This window comes from Zea mays, chromosome 2 (genome assembly GCF_902167145.1).
Source record: "Zea mays cultivar B73 chromosome 2, Zm-B73-REFERENCE-NAM-5.0, whole genome shotgun sequence".
Classification (NCBI taxonomy): domain Eukaryota; kingdom Viridiplantae; phylum Streptophyta; class Magnoliopsida; order Poales; family Poaceae; genus Zea; species Zea mays.
In genome coordinates this window covers 202,542,745-202,552,938 of record NC_050097.1, presented here as the reverse complement: position 1 = coordinate 202,552,938, position 10,194 = coordinate 202,542,745, and positions in this window count along the sequence as shown.

The window sequence follows — 10,194 nt, the reverse complement described above, 5'->3', positions numbered from 1 at the left end:
GGTTATCCCGAGAGCAAAATTAAGAAAGTTCATTATAGGAAGTCTCACTCTGGCCCTAACCATGCTTTTATGTATAAGGGTGAGACATCTAGCTCTAGGCAACCAACCCGTGCTAAGTTGCCTAGTAAGAAAACTTCTAATGCATCAAATGATCATGACATTTCATTTAAGACTTTTGATGCATCTTATGTGCTTACTAACAAATCCGGCAAGGTAGTTGCCAAGTTTGTTGGGGGCAAACACAAGGGCTCCAAGACTTGTGTTTGGGTACCCAAAGTTCTTGTGTCTAATGCCAAAGGACCCAAAACCATTTGGGTACCTAAAGTCAAGAACTAAACTTGTTTTGTAGGTTTATGCATCCGGGGGCTCAAGTTGGATCATCGACAGCGGGTGCACAAACCACATGACAGGGGAGAAGAAAATGTTCTCCTATGAGAAAAACCAAGATCCCCAACGAGCAATCACATTCGGGGATGGAAATCAAGGTTTGGTCAAAGGATTGGGTAAAATTGCTATATCACCTGACCATTCTATTTCCAGTGTTTTTCTTGTAGACTCTTTAGATTACAATTTGCTTTCTGTATCTCAATTATGCAAAATGGGCTACAACTGTCTTTTCACTGATGTAGGTGTCACTGTCTTTAGAAGAAGTGATGATTCAATAGCATTTAAGGGTGTGTTAGAGGGTCAGCTATACTTAGTAGATTTTGAAAGAGCTGAACTCGACACATGCTTAATTGCTAAGACTAACATGGGTTGGCTCTGGCACCGCCGACTAGCCCATGTTGGGATGAAGAATCTTCACAAGCTTCTAAAGGGAGAACACATTTTAGGATTAACAAATGTTCATTTTGAGAAAGACAGGATTTGTAGCGCATGCCAGGCAGGAAAGCAAGTTGGAGCCCATCATCCGCATAAGAACATAATGACGACCGACAGGCCACTGGAGCTCCTACACATGGATCTATTCGGCCCGATCGCTTACATAAGCATCGGCGGGAGTAAGTACTGTCTAGTTATTGTGGATGATTATTCTCACTTCACTTGGGTGTTCTTTTTGCAGGAAAAATCTCAGACCCAAGAAACCTTAAAAGGATTCTGGAGACGGGCTCAAAATGAGTTCGCCCTAAGGATCAAGAAAATAAGAAGCGACAACAGAACGGAGTTCAAGAACTCACAAATTGAAGGCTTCCTTGAGGAGGAGGGCATCAAGCATGAGTTCTCTTCTCCCTACACGCCACAACAAAATGGTGTAGTGGAGAGGAAGAATCAAACTCTATTGGACATGGCAAGGACCATGCTTGATGAGTACAAGACTTCGGATCGGTTTTGGGGCGAGGCGGTCAACACCGCCTGCTACGCCATCAACCGGTTATATCTTCACCAAATCCTCAAGAAGACATCGTATGAACTCCTAACCGGTAAAAAGCCCAACATTTCATATTTTAGAGTCTTTGGAAGCAAATGCTTCATTCTTGTTAAAAGAGGTAGAAAATCTAAATTTGCTCCTAAGACTGTAGAAGGCTTTTTACTAGGATATGATTCAAACACAAGGGCATATAGAGTCTTTAACAAGTCCACTGGACAAGTTGAAGTTTCTTGTGACGTTGTGTTTGATGAGACTAACGGCTCTCAAGTAGAGCAAGTTGATCTTGATGAGATAGGTATTGAAGAGGCTCCATGTATCGCGCTAAGGAACATGTCCATTGGGGATGTGTGTCCCAAGGAATCCGAAGAGTCTCCAAATGCACAAGATCAACCATCCTCCTCCACGCAAGCATCTCCGCCAACTCAAAATGAGGATGAAGCTCAAATTGATGAAGTAGAAGATCAATCAAATGAGCCACATCAAGATGACGGCATAGATCAAGGGGGAGATGCAAATGATCAAGACAAGGAGGATGAAGAACAAAGGCCGCCACACCCAAGAGTTCACCAAGCAATTCAACGAGATCACCCCGTCGACACCATCCTCGGCGACATTCATAAGGGGGTAACCACTAGATCTCGTGTTGCACATTTTTGTGAACATTACTCGTTTGTTTCCTCTATTGAACCACACAGGGTAGAGGAAGCACTGCAAGATTCGGATTGGGTGGTGGCGATGCAAGAGGAGCTCAACAACTTCACTAGGAATGAGGTATGGCATTTAGTTCCACGTCCTAATCAAAATGTTGTAGGAACCAAATGGGTTTTCCGCAACAAGCAAGATGAGCATGGTGTGGTGACAAGGAACAAAGCTCGACTTGTGGCCAAAGGATACTCTCAAGTCGAAGGTTTGGATTTCGGTGAAACCTATGCACCCGTAGCTAGGCTTGAATCAATTCGTATATTATTGGCCTATGCTACTTACCATGGCTTTAAGCTTTATCAAATGGACGTGAAAAGTGCCTTCCTCAATGGACCAATCAAGGAAGAGGTCTATGTTGAGCAACCTCCCGGCTTTGAAGACAGTGAGTACCCTAACCATGTCTATAAGCTCTCTAAGGCGCTTTATGGGCTCAAGCAAGCCCCAAGAGCATGGTATGAATGCCTTAGAGATTTCCTTATTGCTAATGGCTTCAAAGTCGGAAAGGCTGATCCTACACTCTTTACTAAAACACTTGAAAATGATTTGTTTGTATGCCAAATCTATGTTGATGATATTATATTTGGGTCTACTAACGAATCTACATGTGAAGAGTTTAGTAGGATCATGACACAGAAGTTCGAGATGTCTATGATGGGGGAGTTGAAGTACTTCTTGGGATTTCAAGTGAAGCAACTCCAAGAGGGCACCTTCATTAGCCAAATGAAGTATACTCAAGACATTCTAAACAAGTTTGGGATGAAGGATGCCAAGCCCATCAAGACACCCATGGGAACTAATGGGCATCTCGACCTCGACACGGGAGGTAAGTCCGTGGATCAAAAGGTATACCGGTCGATGATAGGTTCCTTACTCTATTTATGTGCATCTCGACCGGATATTATGCTTTCCGTATGCATGTGTGCAAGATTCCAAGCCGACCCTAAGGAAGCTCACCTTACGGCCGTAAAACGAATCTTGAGATATTTGGCTTATACTCCTAAGTTTGGGCTTTGGTATCCTAGGGGATCCACTTTTGATTTGATTGGTTATTCGGATGCCGATTGGGCGGGGTGCAAAATCAATAGGAAGAGCACATCGGGGACTTGCCTGTTCTTGGGAAGATCCTTGGTGTCTTGGGCTTCAAAGAAGCAAAATTCGGTCGCTCTTTCCACCGCCGAAGCCGAGTACATTGCCGCAGGTCATTGTTGCGCGCAATTGCTTTGGATGAGGCAAACCCTGCGGGACTACGGTTACAAATTAACCAAAGTCCCTTTGCTATGTGATAATGAGAGTGCAATCAAGATGACGGATAATCCCGTCGAGCATAGCCGCACTAAACACATAGCCATTCGGTATCACTTTTTAAGGGATCACCAACAAAAGGGAGATATCGAGATTTCTTACATTAACACTAAAGATCAATTAGCCGATACCTTTACCAAGCCTCTTGATGAACAAACTTTTAACAAACTTAGGGTGTGTTTGGTTTGACTTTTGGCTTTTGGCTTTTGCCCCCTAAAAGCCAAAAGCCAACCAAAGGGTTAGATCCAGGAAGCAGCTTTTTCTAAAAGCTGGCTTTCTCACAGTGCAAATCTGAAAGCACCCCTGAACCTGCTTTTAGTGGCTTTTCGAATGGAACTGTGAAAACATATATCGAAGAACTTTTAACGACTTTTAGTGGTTTCCACCAAACAGTTTTTAGCTTTTTAACGGCTTACAGCCTACAGCAGCTTTTTCCATAGCTCACAGCCCACAGCAACTTTTTTCACAGCCACAGCCCAACCAAACAGACCCTTAGGCATGAGCTCATTATTCTTGATTCGCGTAATTTCTTTTGCTAATTTGCACACATCGCTCTTTTATATACCTTTGATCATGTCTCTTTCATATGCTATGACTAATATGTTTTTCAAGTCTATTTCAAACCAAATCATAGGTGTATTGAAAGGGAATTGGAGTCTTCGGCGAAGACAAAGGCTTCCACTCCGTAACTCATCCTTCGCCATCGCTCCATGTCACTCTCCATCTTTGGGGGAGAGAACAAAAGGACTTCGTCTTTGGTATAATCTTAACTCATTTATTTTTGACCAAAGGGGAAGATAGTACTTCAAGGGCCTATATTTCATTCCAAGTATCCGTTTTTGGCGATTCATGCCAAAGGGGGAGAGAATATTAGCCCAAAGCAAAAGGACCGCACCACCACCTAAATTTAAAATGATTTTCAATTGGAAATTTCAAATTGGTATCTTATTATGATCAAAAGGGGGAGAAAGTAGTATTTCAAAATTGATATATCAAAACCCTCTTGAACACTAAGAGGAGAATTTCATTTAGGGGGAGTTTTGTTTTAGCCAAAGGAAAAGCATTTGAAAAAGGGGGAGAAAATTTCAAATCTTGAAAGATGCTTCGCAAAATCTTACTCATTTACCTTTGACTATTTTGCAAAAGACCTTTGAAAAGGATTTACAAAAGAATTTGCAAAAACAAAACAAGTGGTGCAAGCGTGGTCCAAAATGTTAAAAATAAAGAAACAATCCATGCAAGAATTTATATTGGCGCAATTCTAAGTAACCTTTACACTGACATTATGCAAACTAGTTCAATACTGCACTTCTCTACTTGCTTTGGTTTGTGTTGGCATCAATCACCAAAAAGGGGGAGATTGTAAGGGAATTAGGCTTACACCTAGTTCCTAATTAATTTTGGTGGTTGAATTGCCCAACACAAATAATTGGACTAACTAGTTTGCTCTAGATTATATGTTCTACAGGTGTCAAAGGTTCATCTACAACTATACTAAATCGATTGTCCGGAATACCGTAGATTATTCCGGACAGGAGAAGCTTTTTGGAAAAACAGGCCAAGCGCGGACCGTCCGGGCCCTTGCAGCGGACCGTCCGCAGCACAAGGATGACCCTCGGACAGAACCAATGCAAAAATCCGAGTCTGTACTATGGACCGTCCGGAGGATAAGCGCGGACCGTCTGAGACCTCGCTCGGACCGTCCGGCCTCAGGCGCGGACCGTCCGGTAGGCAAGGATCCGAAAAACTCGAAGGTGACGGGTTCGGAAGAATGAATTATAGCGGCCTCGCGGACCGTCCGGGGTGCACGACCGGACCGTCCGCGACTGGGTCTGTCTGACATCTGACGACGCATTAAATGCAATATAGCCGTTGATATAGCCGTTACTGCTGACCGTTGCATTTTCAGCCGTTGATCTACAGGGGCGGACCGTCCGGACCTGGCGGGCGGACCATCCGCGCTCAGCAGAATGGAGTAACGGCTAGGAAGTGGTTGGTGGCTATAAATACAACCCCAACCACCTCCATTCAAATATCCAAGCATTCCAACCTTCAACATTCAATACAAGAGCTAGCAATCCATTCCAAGACACATTCAAAGCCTCCTTCTCTCCAAGTTTCACAATTGAGAAAAGAGATCATTAGTGATTAGTGGCTTGAGAGAGAAAGTGATCCGTGTGTTATTTGTCGCTCTTATCGCTTGGCTTTTGCAATCGTGCTTTCTTTCAATCTTTCTTGCGATCAAAACTCACTTGTAATTGAGGCAAGAGACACCAATCTTGTGGTGGTCCTTGTAGGAACTTTGTGTTCCAAGTGATTGAGAAAAGAAAGCTCACTCGGTCCGAGGGACCGTTTGAGAGAGGGTAAGGGTTGAAAGAGACCCGGCCTTTGTGGCCTCCTCAACGGGGAGTAGGTTTGAGAGAACCGAACCTCGGTAAAACAAATCCGCGTGTCTCACTTGATTATTCGCTTGCGATTTGTTTTGCACCCTCTCTCGTAGAGTCTATTATATTTCTAACGCTAACCCGGCTTGTAGTTGTGATCATTTTTGAGAATTTCAGTTTCGCCCTCTGTGGCAGAACCTCGAAGTTATTGGGCCCACATGCACCTGTCCTTGTCCCGAAGACCTCAGACGGCTATGCATGTGCACCAGATAACTTAACAGTATCTGTCCGATTGCCCCAAGGACATCGGATAAACCACTTACAACCAGAACCGCGGGATTAAGTAACACGAATCACACACACCAACAGTTTGCAGCGGAAATCTTATTACCATATTTTACAAGTTACAAAAAATTTACTTTATTATATCGGAGTGATTACAAAAGTATAAGTTTGAAATATATGCTAGCTCAAATGACCATCCTCAATAAGAAGTATGGAAGAGTTACTTAGACTTATAAGAAGGCCGAGCCCACCGGCACTTAACACCATCACAGCAGCACAAAGTTATATCCTGAAAAACAACAGGGAATAAAACCCTGAGTATGGAATTACTCAGCAAGACTTACCCGACTAAAGAAAAGACTCTCAAGGGTATGCTGGAATTGGGAATCAAGGAGAGGCTTTAGCAAGAATCAACTTAGATACTTTTGCAGAAATAACTTACTAAAGTGAGTCCTTACTTTCAACATTTTAATGCTAGATTAAGTATTAATAGACCTTGTTTGCATCTAGTCTAATTTCACCATCACATTAATCAATCCAACATGATTTTTGCTCATTAAGATTCCATCCATGACTTAGATTGCAGGGCAGTGACCAAGTCTTCATAACCGCGAAGGTACAGCGATCCGAATCGATTATACTCAGCTGAGGATCTCCAATCACACGACATATGTAGCACTTAACCCTTGCATATGTCAACCCGCCACCGGGGTTCTTAAGACCAGATCAGGTTCACGCAAACCGAGAGCACAGATACACCACCGTCCAGCCTCTTGCTACGGAGGGTACACGCTACTCTCGCCACCGCTCCACGCCCATTTCGTGTTATCTTATTCTGGCCTTAGTCTGCCTGAGGCAAGGCTTACCCATGACGAGGCATGTGACCAGCTAAAGGGTCCTCGATCATCAAGCCTACATTCAGTATAATCCTTAATCAACCTGGGTAGAACATCACCTGTTCTTAGCCCAAGTCTCGATTTAAGTACTTCCACCCTTAGGATTGTTTGTATTCCTTAGGATGAAAAGAGCATCACATGGAACTTTGCAGTAAGATCCCACCATGCTCCCAATGAAAATATATTCTTGCAGGTAGAAGCCATCTTTCCTCAGGATAACCCCTGAGCAAGGCCTTAACGCAAAAGATAACCTCTATCCACAAGATCTAAGCAGAGCTAAGCATTTTTGTAAATCATATTTTTGATACTTCACCAGAAGTATCTATAAAGGTATGGATATCAAGGACGGCAATGCATCAAAGGGTTCCAAGCAACTCCTATAAACCTAATGCACATTTCACTAGACTTAAAGTGTGCAAAAATTATTTAAAAACACAAGGAAGGGGTTGCATGCACCGGGGCTTGCCTGAATAACACTAGGTTAGTGTTGTTAGGTAGCGACCACTTGGCGACCATCTCTTGTTCTGATCTTGTTTCGTCTATCCATCTTCAGATTAGTTCATCAGCTTCATCCTGTGGATTAGCCCGCGCTTGGGGTCGACTTGGATCGTCTTCCGCATCGCGCGATTAATTAACGTACCTGAATGAAATGCATTATGCACATGAATGCATATCGACGGAAATATTACAAACCTAAATAGTGTTACGCGATAGCGGAACACCTAGCGGCGAGGCGTTGCGACTACGTATAATAATTACGCTTCTCTAAATTAAACGAACCTAACACAAACATCACAAACAACAAATCATACACTTTAAACATAATTAGCCTAATTTTGGCTACACGATAATAAATCGAATACCTAGTGACGAGGCACAAATAACATTTAAAAGCAATTACCAGATGCTGGGATATTACTAAGTACAATGATCGCATTCTTCCAGTCTAATTAGATCTAGTTGCCACATCACGGAATTGATAAACTATACACACGCTCTACCCTCCTTAGCTAAAGCTCAACACCCTAAGACTAACAAACTTAGACTTATTAGTTTTAGACATCTAAGTGCAAAACAAAGATAGAGGCACAGTAACTACCTTTGTAAATTCTCATCCGGACTAATGTGCACAATACGCTAATTATATGAACATTACACTATTCTATAGTCTAGTAGGTAGAGCATTATCAAGGACTATAGACCTTTATACGATCACAACTTAAATCCTAAAGACTTAAAACACTAATAGAAAATATCCATTAAGTAGCTTTCATATTTTAAATGAAGCGGACCAAACGATGTTGCTTACCTCCAAATAATTTGGACCATGATAAACAGGATAACGATAAACATTTATTTGAGACTATTACTCTGAACGATCAATGTTCAACTTCGACGTTTACCAATCAACGATCATGGATTATAATAACAACTAACGCAGGACACCGATCCCATCATATAAACACCTTTCATCAAAAGCAGCACTAACAACCTATCAACTAAACGTTCGAGACCCGAAACCTAAACTTTACTAGCGAAACAAATACGATGCCACAAGCAAAGAGTTATTTTCACAAACATCTGACACCACCACAATGTGCCAGTGCTATCGACAAGAGAAACGACGTAACTAACGTGTCTAACCAAATCCATCCGACCAATAGCAGAAGTAACGAATCGACTTACCACATCACAATTCGTCTCGATATCAGCGAGAACGATGACGACGAACTTTGGTTCAGGTGTTTTGTTGAGCGCCTAGCGAGCGCCATTTCGGGCTTCACTTTCTTCTATACTCCACACCCATTCCTAGTGCGTCGGCTGGAGATGAGGGACGCAACGCACAGGTAGACGACCATGGTGTCGATGACAGCGTACACGCAGGTTCCACCCTCACGGCGAGCTAGACAGGACGGGGAGGGAGCTCGACATGGCGAGGAACGACACTGGCAGGCGCGCTACCGAGACGAGGCGAGGACGTGGCGGCATATCGAATCGACGGCGAGCATCAGGGAGCCACGACCAGCAAGCAGAGGGGCGCGCGGTCCACCGGTGACTGAGAACGACGCCCAGGGCAGAGCAGAACTGGTAACCGGCGTGCAGTGAGCCAGAAGCCAAACACCGGCCATGGGCGAGCAGGGATCCGTGCGCGGGGCCCTGAATCCGAGCAGGGAAGCAGGCGCTGGAAAACTGAGAAGGAGCTGGGGTGCTCGGTGGCCATGGCTGGGCGCGCCAGGGGAGCTTCGGCAGGTCGCGGCGAGCTCGGAAGAGCAGACGCGCGGAGGGAGAGGCTCGCGAGCACAGCTGGACACCGGACTTGGGGATGAAGCCGCGACGCTGGGGCGAAGGCCAAGCCAGGTCCGAGCTAGGGACGCGGCCATGGCAGAGGACGCTCGGCAGGGAGTTGGGGCTGGGCACCGAGCTCACGGCAGGAGAAATAGAGAGAGAGCAAGGCGCCAGAAGCTGGACGCGCGCCATGGAAATCCGGCCGAGCAGGGCACGGAACTGAGAGGAAGGAGAGCGGGCTGGGCGTGCGTCCAGGAAAGAGACTTCGGCTGGGCGGCTTCGGCTGGGCGTCGGACAGGAAGCTCTGGCCATGGATGGGGTAGAGGACGCCGGCCACGGAGAAGAAGCAAAGCACGGCTGATATTTGAAGACTCCCAGGGGCGGCGCCGTAGAAGACGAGCTCGGCTGAGAAAAATCCGGCGAGGGCGGCTGCGGGGATAAGCACCGGCGAGCCAGGAAAAATCTGCCGTTGCTAAGGACGACGACAGAGAATTCAACAGGGAACGGCGGCGGAAAAATCTGGGAAGGAAGAAGATAGGAACGATGACGCGTAATGGATGAGGCTACGGCTGAATTTTTTTTTATTTTTCTTTACACGAGAACACAAAGATAATTTAATTCTCTGATTAAATCGGTGCGAGATGTAAACCGGGCAAAACAAAAGATATCCGTCAATAAGTATAGACTGCGCTTGATTTAATTTAGAGCAGATAATTTTATCCGCAGTCTGAACAGGGAAACAGATTAGTTATGAATACTCAGCTCGGTTCTAATTTTTTTAGCAATGCATACGATATAGACAGTAAGGATGACATGGTTTTGATTTAGCGAATGCTTTGCAATCAGATGAGTTTGCGCCGTTATTTATATCCAAAGTTTGGGATCGAGGCGGACAGATTTCGTCTTCGAGAATTTGTTCTATGGGATTCGACTAAAATTAGCCAAAACCATATCTGAATTATTAACGTCA